The sequence below is a fragment of the Tenrec ecaudatus genome, chromosome X (genome assembly GCF_050624435.1).
Source record: "Tenrec ecaudatus isolate mTenEca1 chromosome X, mTenEca1.hap1, whole genome shotgun sequence".
In the NCBI taxonomy this organism is placed as follows: domain Eukaryota; kingdom Metazoa; phylum Chordata; class Mammalia; order Afrosoricida; family Tenrecidae; genus Tenrec; species Tenrec ecaudatus.
The window spans coordinates 64,123,977-64,141,586 of record NC_134548.1 but is presented as its reverse complement, the minus strand read 5'-3'; positions in this window follow the sequence as shown (position 1 = coordinate 64,141,586).

Genomic DNA, 17,610 nt, shown 5'->3' with positions numbered 1-17,610 from the left:
ATAGTCCAAGTGCACGCTAGTTATCCTAGATAGTCCAAGTGCCCTCTAGTTAACTTAGATCATTCAAGTGCCCGCTAGTTAACCTACATAGACCAAGGGCCCGCTATTGACCTAGATAGTCCAAGTGCCTGCTAGTTAACCTAGATAATCCAAGTGCCCGCTAGGTAACCTAAGTAGTCCAAATGTCCGATAGGGATCCTACATAGTCCAAGTGCCCGCTAGGTAACCTGCATAGTCCAAGTGCCCGTTCGTTAACCTAGATAGTCCAAGTGCCCGCTAGGTAACCTAGAATGTCCAAGTGCCCGCTAGGTTACCTATATAGTCCAAGTGCCTGTTCATTAACCTAGATAGTGCAAGTGCCCGCTAGGAAACCTACATAGTCCAAGGGCCCGCTAGGTAACCTAGATAGTCCAAGTGCCCTCTAGGTAACCTAGAGTCCAAGTACTCGCTAGTTAACCTACATAGTCCATGTGCCTGCTAGGTAAACTAGATAGTCCAAGTGCCCGCTAAGGAAGCTACATAGTCCAAGTGCACGCTAGTTAACCAAGATAGTCCAAGTGCCCGCTAGGTAACCTACATAGTGCAAGTGTCCCCTAGATAACCTACATAGTCCAAGTGCCCGCTAGTTAACATAGATTGTCCAAGTGCCCGCTAGGGAACGTACATAGTCCAAGTGCCCGCCAGGTAACCTAGATAGTGCAAGTGCCCTGTAGTTAACCTACGTAGTCCAAGTGCCCTCTAGGTAACCTAGATAGTCCAAGGGCCCGCTAGTTAACCTACATAATCCAAGTGCCTGGTGGTTAACTTACATAGTTCAAGTGTCCATAGGGAACATACATAGTCCAAGTGCCCGCTTGGGAACCTACATAGTCCAAGTGCCCGTTAGTTAACCTAGATAGTCCAAGTGCCCGCTAGGTAACCTAGATAGTCAAACAGCCCGCTAGGTAACCTAGATAGTCCAAGGGCCCGCTAGTTAACCTACGTAGTCCAAGTGCCTGGTAGTTAACTTACATAGTTCAAGTGTCCGTAGGGAACATACATAGTCCAAGTGCCCGCTAGGGAACCTATATAGTCCAAGTGCCCGTTAGGTAACCTAGATAGTCCAAATGCCCGCTAGGGAACACACATAGTCCATGTGCCCGCTAGGGAACCTACATAGTCCAAGTGCCCTTTAGTTAACCTAGATAATCCAAGTGCCCGCTTGATAACCTAGATAGTCGAACAGCCCGCTAAGTAACCTACATTCTCCAAGAACCCGCTAGGTAACGTAGATAGTTAAAGTGCCAGCTAGGTAACCTAGATAGTCCAAGTGCCCGCTATGTAACCTACAGAGTCTAAGTTCCCGCGAGGTTATCTATATAGTCCAAATGCCCGCTAGGGAACCTACATAGTCCAAGTGCCCGCTAGGTAACCTAGATAATCCAAGTGTCCGCTAGTTAACCTATATCGTCCCAGTGCCCGCTAGTTAACATAGATCGTCCAAGTGCCCGCTAGTTTACCTACATAGTGCAAGAGCCCGCTAGTTAACCTAGATCGTGCAAGTGACCGCTAGTTAACCTACATAGTACCTGGGCCCGCTAGTTGACCTAGATAGTCCAAGTGCCCTCTAGTTAACCTAGATAGTCCAAGTGCCCGCTAGGTAACCTAAGTAGTCCAAATGTCCGATACGGATCCTACATAGTCCAAGTGCCCGCTAGGTAACCTACATAGTCCAAGTGCCCGTTCGTTAACCTAGATAGTCCAAGTGCCTGCTAGGTAACCTAGACTGTGGAAGTGACCGCTAGGTAACCTAGATAGTCCAAGTGCCCGCTAGGTAACCTACATAGTCCAAGTGCCCGCTATGTAACCTAGATAGTCAAAGTGCCCGTTAGGTAACCTAGATAGTCCAAGTGCCCGCTAGGTAACTTACATTGTCCAAGTTCCTGCTAGGTAACCTAGATAGTCCAAGTTCCCATTACCTAACCTAGATAGTCCAAGTGCCCGGTAAGCAACCTACATAGACCAAGTGACCGTTCGTTAACCTAGAAGTCTAAGTGCCCGTTCGTTAACCTAGAGAGTCCAAGTGCCCACTAGGTAACCTACATAGTCCAAGTGCCCGCTAGGTAACCTATATAGTCCTAGTGCCCGCTAGGTAAACTAGATAGTCCAAGGGCCCGCTAGTTAACCTAGATAGTCCAAGTGCCCGCTAGTTAACCTACATACCAAGTGCCCGCTAGGTAACCTAGATAATCCAAGTGCCCGCTAAGGAACCTACATAGTCCAAGTGCACGCTAGTAAACCTAGATAGTCCAAGTGTCCGCTAGTGACCTAGATAGTCCAAGTGCCCACTAGTTAACCTAGATAATCCAAGTGCCTGCTAGGTAACCTACATAGTGCAAGTGTCCGCTAGTTAACCTACATATTCCAAGTGCCCGCTAGTTAACATAGATAGTCCAAGTGCCCGGTAGGGAACATACATAGTCCAAGTGCCCGCTAGTTAACCTACATAGTCAATGGGCTCGCTAGTTAACCTACATAGTGCAAGAGCCCTCTAGTTAACCTAGATCGTGCAAATGTCCGCTAGTTAACCTACATAGTCCAAGTGCCAGTTAGCTAACCTAGATAGTCCAAGGGCCCGCTAGTTGACCTACATAGTCCAAGTGCCCGCTAGGTAACCTAGATAATCCAATTGCCCGCTAGGGAACATTCATAGTCCTAGTGCCAGCTAGGTAACCTAGATAGTCCAAGTGCCCGCTAGTTAACATAGATAGTCCTAGTGCCCGTTAGTTAATCTAGATAGTCCATGTGCCCACTAGGGGACTTACTTAGTCCAAGTGCCCGTTAGCTAACCTAGATAGTCCAAGTGCCCGCTAGTTAACATTGATCATCCAAGTGCCCTCTAGTTAACCTAGATCGTCCAAGTTCCCGCTAGTTAACCTACATAGTCCCAGGGCCCGCTGGTTGACCTACGTAGTCCAAGGTCCGCTAGTTAACCTAGATAGTCCAAGTACTCGCTAGTTAACCTACATAGTACCTGGGCCCGCTAGTTGACCTAGATAGTCCAAGTGCCCTCTAGTTAACCTAGATAGTCCAAGTGCCCGCTAGGCAACCTAAGTAGTCCAAATGTCCGATACGGATCCTACATAGTCCAAGTGCCCGCTAGGTAACATACATAGGCCAAGTGCCCGTTCGTTAACCTAGATAGTCCAAGTGCCCGCAAAGTAACCTAGACTGTCGAAGTGACCGCTAGGTAACCTAGATAATCCAAGTGCCCGCTAGGTAACCTACATAGTCCAAGTGCCCGCTATGTAACCTAGATAGTCAAAGTGCCCGTTAGTTAACCTAGATAGTCCAAGTGCCCACTAGGGGACGTACTTAGTCCAAGTGCCCGTTAGCTAACCTAGATAGTCCAAGTGCCCGCTGGTTAACATTGATCATCCAAGTGCCCGCTATTTATCCTAGATAGTCCAAGTGCACGCTAGTTAACCTAGATAGTCCAAGTGCCCTCTAGTTAACTTAGATCGTTCAAGTGCCCGCTAGTTAACCTACATAGACCAAGGGCCCGCTAGTTGACCTAGATAGTCCAAGTGCCCGCTAGTTAACCTAGATAGTCCAAGTGCCCGCTAGGTAAACTAAGTAGTCCAAATGTCCGATAGGGATCCTACATAGTCCAAGTGCCCGCTAGGTAACCTGCATAGTCCAAGTGCCCGTTCGTTAACCTAGATAGTCCAAGTGCCCGCTAGGAAACCTACATAGTCCAAGGGCCTGCTAGGTAACCTAGATAGTCCAAGTGCCCTCTAGGTAACCTAGAGTCCAAGTACTCGCTAGTTAACCTACATAGTCCATGTGCCTGCTAGGTAAACTAGATAGTCCAAGTGCCCGCTAAGGAAGCTACATAGTCCAAATGCACGCTAGTTAACCAAGATAGTCCAAGTGTCCGCTAGATAACCTACATAGTGCAAGTGTCCCCTAGTTAACCTACATAGTCCAAGTGCCCGCTAGTTAACATAGATAGTCCAAGTGCCCGCTAGGGAACGTTCATAGTCCAAGTGCCCGCCAGGTAACCTAGATAGTGCAAGTGCCCTGTAGTTAACCTACGTAGTCCAAGTGCCCTCTAGGTAACCTAGATAGTCCAAGGGCCCGCTAGTTAACCTATATAATCCAAGTGCCTGGTGGTTAACTTACATAGTTCAAGTGTCCATAGGGAACATACATAGTCCAAGTGCCCGCTTGGGAACCTACATAGTCCAAGTGCCCGTTAGGTAACCCAGATAGTCCAAATGCCAGCTAGAGAACACACATAGTCCAAGTGCCCGCTAGGGAACTTACATAGTCCAAGGGCCCACTAGGTAACCTAGATAGTCAAACAGCCCGCTAGGTAACCTAGATAGTCCAAGGGCCCGCTAGTTAACCTACATAGTCCAAGTGCCTGGTAGTTAATTTACATAGTTCAAGTGTCCGTAGGGAACATACATAGTCCAAGTGCCCGCTAGGGAACCTCTATATTCCAAGTGCCCATTAGGTAACCTAGATAGTCCAAATGCCCGCTAGGGAACACACATAGTCCAAGTGCCCGCTGGGGAACTTATATAGTCCAAGGGCCCGCTAGGGAACCTACATAGTCCAAGTGCCCGTTAGTTAACCTACATAGTCCAAGTGCCCGCTAGTTAACCTACATAATGCAAGAGCACGCTAGTTAACCTAGATCGTGCAAGTGTCCGCTAGTTTACCTACATAGTTCAAGTGCCACTTAGCTAACCTAGATAGTATAAGGGCCCGCTAGTTGACCTACATAGTCCAAGTCCCCGCTAGGTAACCTAGATAATCCAAGTGCCCGCTAGGCAACATTCATAGTCCAAGTGCCCGCTAGTTAACCTAGATAGTCCTAGTGCCCGTTAGTTAACCTAGATAGTCCAAGTGCCCACTAGGGGACGTACTTAGTCCAAGTGCTCGTTAGCTAACCTAGATAGTCCAAGTGCCCGCTGGTTAACATTGATCATCCAAGTGCCCGCTATTTATCCTAGATAGTCCAAGTGCACGCTAGTTATCCTAGATAGTCCAAGTGCCCTCTAGTTAACTTAGATCATTCAAGTGCCCGCTAGTTAACCTACATAGACCAAGGGCCCGCTATTGACCTAGATAGTCCAAGTGCCTGCTAGTTAACCTAGATAATCCAAGTGCCCGCTAGGTAACCTAAGTAGTCCAAATGTCCGATAGGGATCCTACATAGTCCAAGTGCCCGCTAGGTAACCTGCATAGTCCAAGTGCCCGTTCGTTAACCTAGATAGTCCAAGTGCCCGCTAGGTAACCTAGAATGTCCAAGTGCCCGCTAGGTTACCTATATAGTCCAAGTGCCTGTTCGTTAACCTAGATAGTGCAAGTGCCCGCTAGGAAACCTACATAGTCCAAGGGCCCGCTAGGTAACCTAGATAGTCCAAGTGCCCTCTAGGTAACCTAGAGTCCAAGTACTCGCTAGTTAACCTACATAGTCCATGTGCCTGCTAGGTAAACTAGATAGTCCAAGTGCCCGCTAAGGAAGCTACATAGTCCAAGTGCACGCTAGTTAACCAAGATAGTCCAAGTGCCCGCTAGGTAACCTACATAGTGCAAGTGTCCCCTAGATAACCTACATAGTCCAAGTGCCCGCTAGTTAACATAGATTGTCCAAGTGCCCGCTAGGGAACGTACATAGTCCAAGTGCCCGCCAGGTAACCTAGATAGTGCAAGTGCCCTGTAGTTAACCTACGTAGTCCAAGTGCCCTCTAGGTAACCTAGATAGTCCAAGGGCCCGCTAGTTAACCTACATAATCCAAGTGCCTGGTGGTTAACTTACATAGTTCAAGTGTCCATAGGGAACATACATAGTCCAAGTGCCCGCTTGGGAACCTACATAGTCCAAGTGCCCGTTAGTTAACCTAGATCGTCCAAGTTCCCGCTAGTTAACCTACATATTCCAAGGGCCCGCTAGTTGACATACGTAGTCCAAGGTCCGCTAGTTAACCTAGATAGTCCAAGTGCCCGCTAGGTAACCTACATAGTCCAAGTGCCCGCTATGTAACCTAGATAGTCAAAGTGCCCGTTAGGTAACCTAGATAGTCCAAGTGCCCGCTAGGTAACTTACATTGTCCAAGTTCCTGCTAGGTAACCTAGATAGTCCAAGTTCCCATTACCTAACCTAGATAGTCCAAGTGCCCGGTAAGCAACCTACATAGACCAAGTGACCGTTCGTTAACCTAGAAGTCTAAGTGCCCGTTCGTTAACCTAGAGAGTCCAAGTGCCCACTAGGTAACCTACATAGTCCAAGTGCCCGCTAGGTAACCTATATAGTCCTAGTGCCCGCTAGGTAAACTAGATAGTCCAAGGGCCCGCTAGTTAACCTAGATAGTCCAAGTGCCCGCTAGTTAACCTACATACCAAGTGCCCGCTAGGTAACCTAGATAGTCCAAGTGCCCGCTAAGGAACCTACATAGTCCAAGTGCACGCTAGTAAACCTAGATAGTCCAAGTGTCCGCTAGTGACCTAGATAGTCCAAGTGCCCACTAGTTAACCTAGATAGTCCAAGTGCCTGCTAGGTAACCTACATAGTGCAAGTGTCCGCTAGTTAACCTACATATTCCAAGTGCCCGCTAGTTAACATAGATAGTCCAAGTGCCCGGTAGGGAACATACATAGTCCAAGTGCCCGCTAGTTAACCTACATAGTCAATGGGCTCGCTAGTTAACCTACATAGTGCAAGAGCCCTCTAGTTAACCTAGATCGTGCAAATGTCCGCTAGTTAACCTACATAGTCCAAGTGCCAGTTAGCTAACCTAGATAGTCCAAGGGCCCGCTAGTTGACCTACATAGTCCAAGTGCCCGCTAGGTAACCTAGATAATCCAATTGCCCTCTAGGGAACATTCATAGTCCTAGTGCCAGCTAGGTAACCTAGATAGTCCAAGTGCCCGCTAGTTAACATAGATAGTCCTAGTGCCCGTTAGTTAATCTAGATAGTCCATGTGCCCACTAGGGGACTTACTTAGTCCAAGTGCCCGTTAGCTAACCTAGATAGTCCAAGTGCCCGCTAGTTAACATTGATCATCCAAGTGCCCTCTAGTTAACCTAGATCGTCCAAGTTCCCGCTAGTTAACCTACATAGTCCAAGGGCCCGCTGGTTGACCTACGTAGTCCAAGGTCCGCTAGTTAACCTAGATAGTCCAAGTACTCGCTAGTTAACCTACATAGTACCTGGGCCCGCTAGTTGACCTAGATAGTCCAAGTGCCCTCTAGTTAACCTAGATAGTCCAAGTGCCCGCTAGGCAACCTAAGTAGTCCAAATGTCCGATACGGATCCTACATAGTCCAAGTGCCCGCTAGGTAACATACATAGGCCAAGTGCCCGTTCGTTAACCTAGATAGTCCAAGTGCCCGCAAAGTAACCTAGACTGTCGAAGTGACCGCTAGGTAACCTAGATAATCCAAGTGCCCCCTAGGTAACCTACATAGTCCAAGTGCCCGCTATGTAACCTAGATAGTCAAAGTGCCCGTTAGGTAACCTAGATAGTCCATGTGCCCGCTAGGTAACTTACATTGTCCAAGTTCCCGCTAGGTAACCTAGATAGTCCAAGTGCCCATTACCTAACCTAGATAGTCCAAGTGCCCGGTAAGCAACCTACATAGACCAAGTGCCCGTTCGTTAACCTCGAAGTCCAAGTGCCCGTTCCTTAACCTAGATAGTCCAAGTGCACACTAGGTAACCTACATAGTCCAAGTGCCCGCTACGTAACCTATATAGTCCAAGTGCCCGCTAGGTAAACTAGATAGTCCAAGGGCCCGCTAGTTAACCTACATTCTCCAAGTGCCCGATAGGGAACCTACAGAGTTTAAGTCCCCGTTAGTTAACCTAGAAAGTCCAAGTGCCCGATGGTAACCTAGACTGTCCAATTGTCCGCTAGGTTACCTACATAGTCCAAGTGTACCTTCGTTAACCTAGATAGTCCAAGTGCCCGCTAGGTAACCTACATAGTCCATGGGTCCGCTAGGTAACCTATATAGTCCAAGTGCCCGTTAGTTAACCTACATAGTCCAAGTGCCCGCTAAGAAACCTATATGGTCCAAGTGTCCGTTAGGCAACCTAGATAGTCCAAGTAACCGCTAGGTAAACTACATAGTCCAAGTTCCCGCTAGGTAACGTAGATAGTCCAAGTGCCCGTTACCTAACCTAGATAGTCCAATTGCCCGCTATGCAACATACATAGTCCAAGTGCCCGTTCGTTAACCTAGAAGTCCAAGAACTCGCTAGGTAACCTAGACTGTCCAAGTTCCCGCTAGGTTACCTACATAGTCCAAATGCCCGTTCGGTAACCTAGATAGTCCAAGGGCCCGCTAGGTAACCTACATAGTCCTAGTGCCCCCTAGTTAACCTACATTCTCCAAGTGCCCGATAGGGAACATACATAGTCCAAGTGCCCGTTAGTTAACCTAGAAAGTCCAAGTGCCCGCTTGGTAACCTAGATAGTCCAACATCCCACTAGGTAACATACATACTCCAAGAACCCGCTAGGTAACGTAGATAGTTCAAGTACCATCTAGGTAACCTAGATAGTCCAAGTGCCCGCTAGGTAACCTACAGAGTCTAAGTGCCCGCTAGCTTATCTATATAGTCCAAATGCCCGCTAGGGAACCTACATAATCCAAGTGCCCGCTAGGTAACCGAGATAATCCAAGGGCCCGCTAGTTAACCTATATCGTCCAAGTGCCCGCTAGTTAACCTACATAATGCAAGAGCCCGCTATTTAGCCTAGATCGTGCAAGTGTCCGCTAGTTAACCTACATAGTTCAAGTGCCACTTAGCTAACCTAGCTAGTCCAAGGGTCCGCTAGTTGACCTACATAGTCCAAGTGCCCGCTAGGGAACATTCATAGTCCAAGTGCCCGCTAGTTAACCTAGATAGTCCTAGTGCCCGTTAGTTAACCTAGATAGTCCAAGTGCCCACTAGGGGACGTACTTAGTCCAAGTGCCCGTTAGCTAACCTAGATAGTCCAAGTGCCCGCTGGTTAACATTGATCATCCAAGTGCCCGCTATTTATCCTAGATAGTCCAAGTGCACGCTAGTTAACCTAGATAGTCCAAGTGCCCTCTAGTTAACTTAGATCGTTCAAGTGCCCGCTAGTTAACCTACATAGACCAAGGGCCCGCTAGTTGACCTAGATAGTCCAAGTGCCCGCTAGTTAACCTAGATAGTCCAAGTGCCCGCTAGGTAAACTAAGTAGTCCAAATGTCCGATAGGGATCCTACATAGTCCAAGTGCCCGCTAGGTAACCTGCATAGTCCAAGTGCCCGTTCGTTAACCTAGATAGTCCAAGTGCCCGCTAGGAAACCTACATAGTCCAAGGGCCTGCTAGGTAACCTAGATAGTCCAAGTGCCCTCTAGGTAACCTAGAGTCCAAGTACTCGCTAGTTAACCTACATAGTCCATGTGCCTGCTAGGTAAACTAGATAGTCCAAGTGCCCGCTAAGGAAGCTACATAGTCCAAGTGCACGCTAGTTAACCAAGATAGTCCAAGTGCCCGCTGGTAACCTACATAGTGCAAGTGTCCCCTAGTTAACCTACATAGTCCAAGTGCCCGCTAGTTAACATAGATAGTCCAAGTACCCGCTAGGGAACGTACATAGTCCAAGTGCCCGCCAGGTAACCTAGATAGTGCAAGTGCCCTGTAGTTAACATACGTAGTCCAAGTGCCCTCTAGGTAACCTAGATAGTCCAAGGGCCCGCTAGTTAACCTACATAATCCAAGTGCCTGGTGGTTAACTTACATAGTCCAAGTGCCCGCTGGTAACCTACATAGTGCAAGTGTCCCCTAGTTAACCTACATAGTCCAAGTGCCCGCTTGGGAACCTACATAGTCCAAGTGCCCGTTAGGTAACCTAGGTAGTCCAAATGCCAGCTAGGGAACACACATAGTCCAAGTGCCCGCTAGGGAACTTACATAGTCCAAGGGCCCGCTAGGGAACCTACATAGTCCAAGTGCCCGTTAGTTAACCTAGATAGTCCAAGTGCCCGCTAGGTAACCTAGATAATCAAACAGCCCGCTAGGTAACCTAGATAGTCCAAGGGCCCGCTAGTTAACCTACACAGTCCAAGTGCCTGGTAGTTAACTTACATAGTTAAAGTGTCCGTAGGGAACATACATAGTCCAAGTGCCCGCTGGGAACCTATATAGTCCAAGTGCCCGTTAGGTAACCTAGATAGTCCAGATGCCCGCTAGGGAACCCACATAGTCCAAGTGCCCGCTAGGGAACTTACATAGTCCAAGGGCCCGCTAGGGAACCTACATAGTCCAAGTGCGCGTTAGTTAACCTAGATAGTCCAAGTGCCCGCTTGGTAACCTAGATAGTCCAACAGCCCGCTAAGTAACCTACATACTCCAAGAACCCGCTAGGTAAAGTAGATAGTTCAAGTGCCACCTAGGTAACCTAGATAGTCCAAGTGCCCGCTAGGTAACCTACAGAGTCTAAGTTCCCGCTAGGTTATCTATATAGTCCAAATGCCCGCTAGGGAACCTACATAGTCCAAGTGCCCGCTAGGTAACCTAGATAATCCAAGTGTCCGCTAGTTAACCTATATCGTCCCAGTGCCCGCTAGTTAACCTAGATCGTCCAAGTGCCCGCTAGTTAACCTACATAGTCAATGGGCCCGCTAGTTGACCTAGATAGTCCATGTGCCCTCTAGTTAACCTAGATAGTCCAAGTGCCCGCTAGGTAACCTAAGTAGTCCAAATGTCCCATACGGATCCTACATAGTTCAAGTGCCCACTAGGTAACCTACATAGTCCAAGTGCCCGTTTGTTAACCTAGATAGTCCAAGTGCCCGCTAGGTAACCTAGACTGTGGAAGTGACCGCTAGGTAACCTAGATAGTCCAAGTGCCCGCTAGGTAACCTACATAGTCCAATTGCCCGCTATGTAACCTAGATTGTCAAAATGCCCGTTAGGGAACCTAGATAGTCCAAGTACCCGCTAGGTAACTTACATTGTCCAAGTTCCCGCTAGGTAAGCTAGATAGTCCAAGTTCCCATTACCTAACCTAGATAGTCCAAGTGCCCGGTAAGCAACCTACATAGACCAAGTGCCCGTTCGTTAACCTAGAAGTCTAAGTGCCCGTTCGTTAACCTAGAGAGTCCAAGTGCCCACTAGGTAACCTACATAGTCCAAGGGCCCGCTGGTTAACCTAGATAGTCCAAGTGCCCGCTAGTTAACCTACATACCAAGTGCCCGCTACGTAACCTAGATAGTCCAAGGGCACGCTAGTTAACCTACATAGTCCAAGTGCCCGCTAAGGAACCTACATAGTCCAAGTGCACGCTAGTTAACCTAGATATTCCAAGTGCCCGCTAGTTAACCTAGATAGTCCAAGTGCCTGCTAGGTAACCTACATAGTGCAAGTGTCCGCTAGTTAACCTACATATTCCAAGTGCCCGCTAGTTAACATAGATAGTCCAAGTGCCCGCTAGGGAACGTACATAGTCCAAGTGCCCCCTAGTTAACCTACATAGTCAATGGGAACGCGAGTTAACCTACATAGTGCAAGAGCCCGCTAGTTAACCTAGATCGTGCAAATGTCCGCTAGTTAACCTACATAGTCCAAGTGCCAGTTAGCTAACCTAGATAGTCCAAGGGCCCGCTAGTTGACCTACATAGTCCAAGTGCCCGCTAGGTAACCTAGATAATCCAGTTGCCCGCTAGGGAACATTCATAGTCCAAGTGCCAGCTAGGTAACCTAGATAGTCCAAGTGCCCGCTAGTTAACATAGATAGTCCTAGTGCCCGTTAGTTATTCTAGATAGTCCATGTGCCCACTAGGGGACTTACTTAGTCCAAGTGCCCGTTAGCTAACCTAGATAGTCCAAGTGCCCGCTAGTTAACATTGATCATTCAAGTGCCCTCTAGTTAACCTAGATCGTCCAAGTTCCCGCTAGTTAACCTACATATTCCAAGGGCCCGCTAGTTGACATACGTAGTCCAAGGTCCGCTAGTTAACCTAGATAGTCCAAGTGCCCGCTAGGTAACCTACATAGTCCAAGTGCCCGCTATGTAACCTAGATAGTCAAAGTGCCCGTTAGGTAACCTAGATAGTCCAAGTGCCCGCTAGGTAACTTACATTGTCCAAGTTCCTGCTAGGTAACCTAGATAGTCCAAGTTCCCATTACCTAACCTAGATAGTCCAAGTGCCCGGTAAGCAACCTACATAGACCAAGTGACCGTTCGTTAACCTAGAAGTCTAAGTGCCCGTTCGTTAACCTAGAGAGTCCAAGTGCCCACTAGGTAACCTACATAGTCCAAGTGCCCGCTAGGTAACCTATATAGTCCTAGTGCCCGCTAGGTAAACTAGATAGTCCAAGGGCCCGCTAGTTAACCTAGATAGTCCAAGTGCCCGCTAGTTAACCTACATACCAAGTGCCCGCTAGGTAACCTAGATAGTCCAAGTGCCCGCTAAGGAACCTACATAGTCCAAGTGCACGCTAGTAAACCTAGATAGTCCAAGTGTCCGCTAGTGACCTAGATAGTCCAAGTGCCCACTAGTTAACCTAGATAGTCCAAGTGCCTGCTAGGTAACCTACATAGTGCAAGTGTCCGCTAGTTAACCTACATATTCCAAGTGCCCGCTAGTTAACATAGATAGTCCAAGTGCCCGGTAGGGAACATACATAGTCCAAGTGCCCGCTAGTTAACCTACATAGTCAATGGGCTCGCTAGTTAACCTACATAGTGCAAGAGCCCTCTAGTTAACCTAGATCGTGCAAATGTCCGCTAGTTAACCTACATAGTCCAAGTGCCAGTTAGCTAACCTAGATAGTCCAAGGGCCCGCTAGTTGACCTACATAGTCCAAGTGCCCGCTAGGTAACCTAGATAATCCAATTGCCCTCTAGGGAACATTCATAGTCCTAGTGCCAGCTAGGTAACCTAGATAGTCCAAGTGCCCGCTAGTTAACATAGATAGTCCTAGTGCCCGTTAGTTAATCTAGATAGTCCATGTGCCCACTAGGGGACTTACTTAGTCCAAGTGCCCGTTAGCTAACCTAGATAGTCCAAGTGCCCGCTAGTTAACATTGATCATCCAAGTGCCCTCTAGTTAACCTAGATCGTCCAAGTTCCCGCTAGTTAACCTACATAGTCCAAGGGCCCGCTGGTTGACCTACGTAGTCCAAGGTCCGCTAGTTAACCTAGATAGTCCAAGTACTCGCTAGTTAACCTACATAGTACCTGGGCCCGCTAGTTGACCTAGATAGTCCAAGTGCCCTCTAGTTAACCTAGATAGTCCAAGTGCCCGCTAGGCAACCTAAGTAGTCCAAATGTCCGATACGGATCCTACATAGTCCAAGTGCCCGCTAGGTAACATACATAGGCCAAGTGCCCGTTCGTTAACCTAGATAGTCCAAGTGCCCGCAAAGTAACCTAGACTGTCGAAGTGACCGCTAGGTAACCTAGATAATCCAAGTGCCCCCTAGGTAACCTACATAGTCCAAGTGCCCGCTATGTAACCTAGATAGTCAAAGTGCCCGTTAGGTAACCTAGATAGTCCATGTGCCCGCTAGGTAACTTACATTGTCCAAGTTCCCGCTAGGTAACCTAGATAGTCCAAGTGCCCATTACCTAACCTAGATAGTCCAAGTGCCCGGTAAGCAACCTACATAGACCAAGTGCCCGTTCGTTAACCTCGAAGTCCAAGTGCCCGTTCCTTAACCTAGATAGTCCAAGTGCACACTAGGTAACCTACATAGTCCAAGTGCCCGCTACGTAACCTATATAGTCCAAGTGCCCGCTAGGTAAACTAGATAGTCCAAGGGCCCGCTAGTTAACCTACATTCTCCAAGTGCCCGATAGGGAACCTACAGAGTTTAAGTCCCCGTTAGTTAACCTAGAAAGTCCAAGTGCCCGATGGTAACCTAGACTGTCCAATTGTCCGCTAGGTTACCTACATAGTCCAAGTGTACCTTCGTTAACCTAGATAGTCCAAGTGCCCGCTAGGTAACCTACATAGTCCATGGGTCCGCTAGGTAACCTATATAGTCCAAGTGCCCGTTAGTTAACCTACATAGTCCAAGTGCCCGCTAAGAAACCTATATGGTCCAAGTGTCCGTTAGGCAACCTAGATAGTCCAAGTAACCGCTAGGTAAACTACATAGTCCAAGTTCCCGCTAGGTAACGTAGATAGTCCAAGTGCCCGTTACCTAACCTAGATAGTCCAATTGCCCGCTATGCAACATACATAGTCCAAGTGCCCGTTCGTTAACCTAGAAGTCCAAGAACTCGCTAGGTAACCTAGACTGTCCAAGTTCCCGCTAGGTTACCTACATAGTCCAAATGCCCGTTCGGTAACCTAGATAGTCCAAGGGCCCGCTAGGTAACCTACATAGTCCTAGTGCCCCCTAGTTAACCTACATTCTCCAAGTGCCCGATAGGGAACATACATAGTCCAAGTGCCCGTTAGTTAACCTAGAAAGTCCAAGTGCCCGCTTGGTAACCTAGATAGTCCAACATCCCACTAGGTAACATACATACTCCAAGAACCCGCTAGGTAACGTAGATAGTTCAAGTACCATCTAGGTAACCTAGATAGTCCAAGTGCCCGCTAGGTAACCTACAGAGTCTAAGTGCCCGCTAGCTTATCTATATAGTCCAAATGCCCGCTAGGGAACCTACATAATCCAAGTGCCCGCTAGGTAACCGAGATAATCCAAGGGCCCGCTAGTTAACCTATATCGTCCAAGTGCCCGCTAGTTAACCTACATAATGCAAGAGCCCGCTATTTAGCCTAGATCGTGCAAGTGTCCGCTAGTTAACCTACATAGTTCAAGTGCCACTTAGCTAACCTAGCTAGTCCAAGGGTCCGCTAGTTGACCTACATAGTCCAAGTGCCCGCTAGGGAACATTCATAGTCCAAGTGCCCGCTAGTTAACCTAGATAGTCCTAGTGCCCGTTAGTTAACCTAGATAGTCCAAGTGCCCACTAGGGGACGTACTTAGTCCAAGTGCCCGTTAGCTAACCTAGATAGTCCAAGTGCCCGCTGGTTAACATTGATCATCCAAGTGCCCGCTATTTATCCTAGATAGTCCAAGTGCACGCTAGTTAACCTAGATAGTCCAAGTGCCCTCTAGTTAACTTAGATCGTTCAAGTGCCCGCTAGTTAACCTACATAGACCAAGGGCCCGCTAGTTGACCTAGATAGTCCAAGTGCCCGCTAGTTAACCTAGATAGTCCAAGTGCCCGCTAGGTAAACTAAGTAGTCCAAATGTCCGATAGGGATCCTACATAGTCCAAGTGCCCGCTAGGTAACCTGCATAGTCCAAGTGCCCGTTCGTTAACCTAGATAGTCCAAGTGCCCGCTAGGAAACCTACATAGTCCAAGGGCCTGCTAGGTAACCTAGATAGTCCAAGTGCCCTCTAGGTAACCTAGAGTCCAAGTACTCGCTAGTTAACCTACATAGTCCATGTGCCTGCTAGGTAAACTAGATAGTCCAAGTGCCCGCTAAGGAAGCTACATAGTCCAAGTGCACGCTAGTTAACCAAGATAGTCCAAGTGCCCGCTGGTAACCTACATAGTGCAAGTGTCCCCTAGTTAACCTACATAGTCCAAGTGCCCGCTAGTTAACATAGATAGTCCAAGTACCCGCTAGGGAACGTACATAGTCCAAGTGCCCGCCAGGTAACCTAGATAGTGCAAGTGCCCTGTAGTTAACCTACGTAGTCCAAGTGCCCTCTAGGTAACCTAGATAGTCCAAGGGCCCGCTAGTTAACCTACATAATCCAAGTGCCTGGTGGTTAACTTACATAGTCCAAGTGCCCGCTGGTAACCTACATAGTGCAAGTGTCCCCTAGTTAACCTACATAGTCCAAGTGCCCGCTTGGGAACCTACATAGTCCAAGTGCCCGTTAGGTAACCTAGGTAGTCCAAATGCCAGCTAGGGAACACACATAGTCCAAGTGCCCGCTAGGGAACTTACATAGTCCAAGGGCCCGCTAGGGAACCTACATAGTCCAAGTGCCCGTTAGTTAACCTAGATAGTCCAAGTGCCCGCTAGGTAACCTAGATAATCAAACAGCCCGCTAGGTAACCTAGATAGTCCAAGGGCCCGCTAGTTAACCTACACAGTCCAAGTGCCTGGTAGTTAACTTACATAGTTAAAGTGTCCGTAGGGAACATACATAGTCCAAGTGCCCGCTGGGAACCTATATAGTCCAAGTGCCCGTTAGGTAACCTAGATAGTCCAGATGCCCGCTAGGGAACCCACATAGTCCAAGTGCCCGCTAGGGAACTTACATAGTCCAAGGGCCCGCTAGGGAACCTACATAGTCCAAGTGCGCGTTAGTTAACCTAGATAGTCCAAGTGCCCGCTTGGTAACCTAGATAGTCCAACAGCCCGCTAAGTAACCTACATACTCCAAGAACCCGCTAGGTAAAGTAGATAGTTCAAGTGCCACCTAGGTAACCTAGATAGTCCAAGTGCCCGCTTGGTATCCTACAGAGTCTAAGTTCCCGCTAGGTTATCTATATAGTCCAAATGCCCGCTAGGGAACCTACATAGTCCAAGTGCCCGCTAGGTAACCTAGATAATCCAAGTGTCCGCTAGTTAACCTATATCGTCCCAGTGCCCGCTAGTTAACCTAGATCGTCCAAGTGCCCGCTAGTTAACCTACATAGTCAATGGGCCCGCTAGTTGACCTAGATAGTCCATGTGCCCTCTAGTTAACCTAGATAGTCCAAGTGCCCGCTAGGTAACCTAAGTAGTCCAAATGTCCCATACGGATCCTACATAGTTCAAGTGCCCACTAGGTAACCTACATAGTCCAAGTGCCCGTTTGTTAACCTAGATAGTCCAAGTGCCCGCTAGGTAACCTAGACTGTGGAAGTGACCGCTAGGTAACCTAGATAGTCCAAGTGCCCGCTAGGTAACCTACATAGTCCAATTGCCCGCTATGTAACCTAGATTGTCAAAATGCCCGTTAGGGAACCTAGATAGTCCAAGTACCCGCTAGGTAACTTACATTGTCCAAGTTCCCGCTAGGTAAGCTAGATAGTCCAAGTTCCCATTACCTAACCTAGATAGTCCAAGTGCCCGGTAAGCAACCTACATAGACCAAGTGCCCGTTCGTTAACCTAGAAGTCTAAGTGCCCGTTCGTTAACCTAGAGAGTCCAAGTGCCCACTAGGTAACCTACATAGTCCAAGGGCCCGCTGGTTAACCTAGATAGTCCAAGTGCCCGCTAGTTAACCTACATACCAAGTGCCCGCTACGTAACCTAGATAGTCCAAGGGCACGCTAGTTAACCTACATAGTCCAAGTGCCCGCTAAGGAACCTACATAGTCCAAGTGCACGCTAGTTAACCTAGATATTCCAAGTGCCCGCTAGTTAACCTAGATAGTCCAAGTGCCTGCTAGGTAACCTACATAGTGCAAGTGTCCGCTAGTTAACCTACATATTCCAAGTGCCCGCTAGTTAACATAGATAGTCCAAGTGCCCGCTAGGGAACGTACATAGTCCAAGTGCCCCCTAGTTAACCTACATAGTCAATGGGAACGCGAGTTAACCTACATAGTGCAAGAGCCCGCTAGTTAACCTAGATCGTGCAAATGTCCGCTAGTTAACCTACATA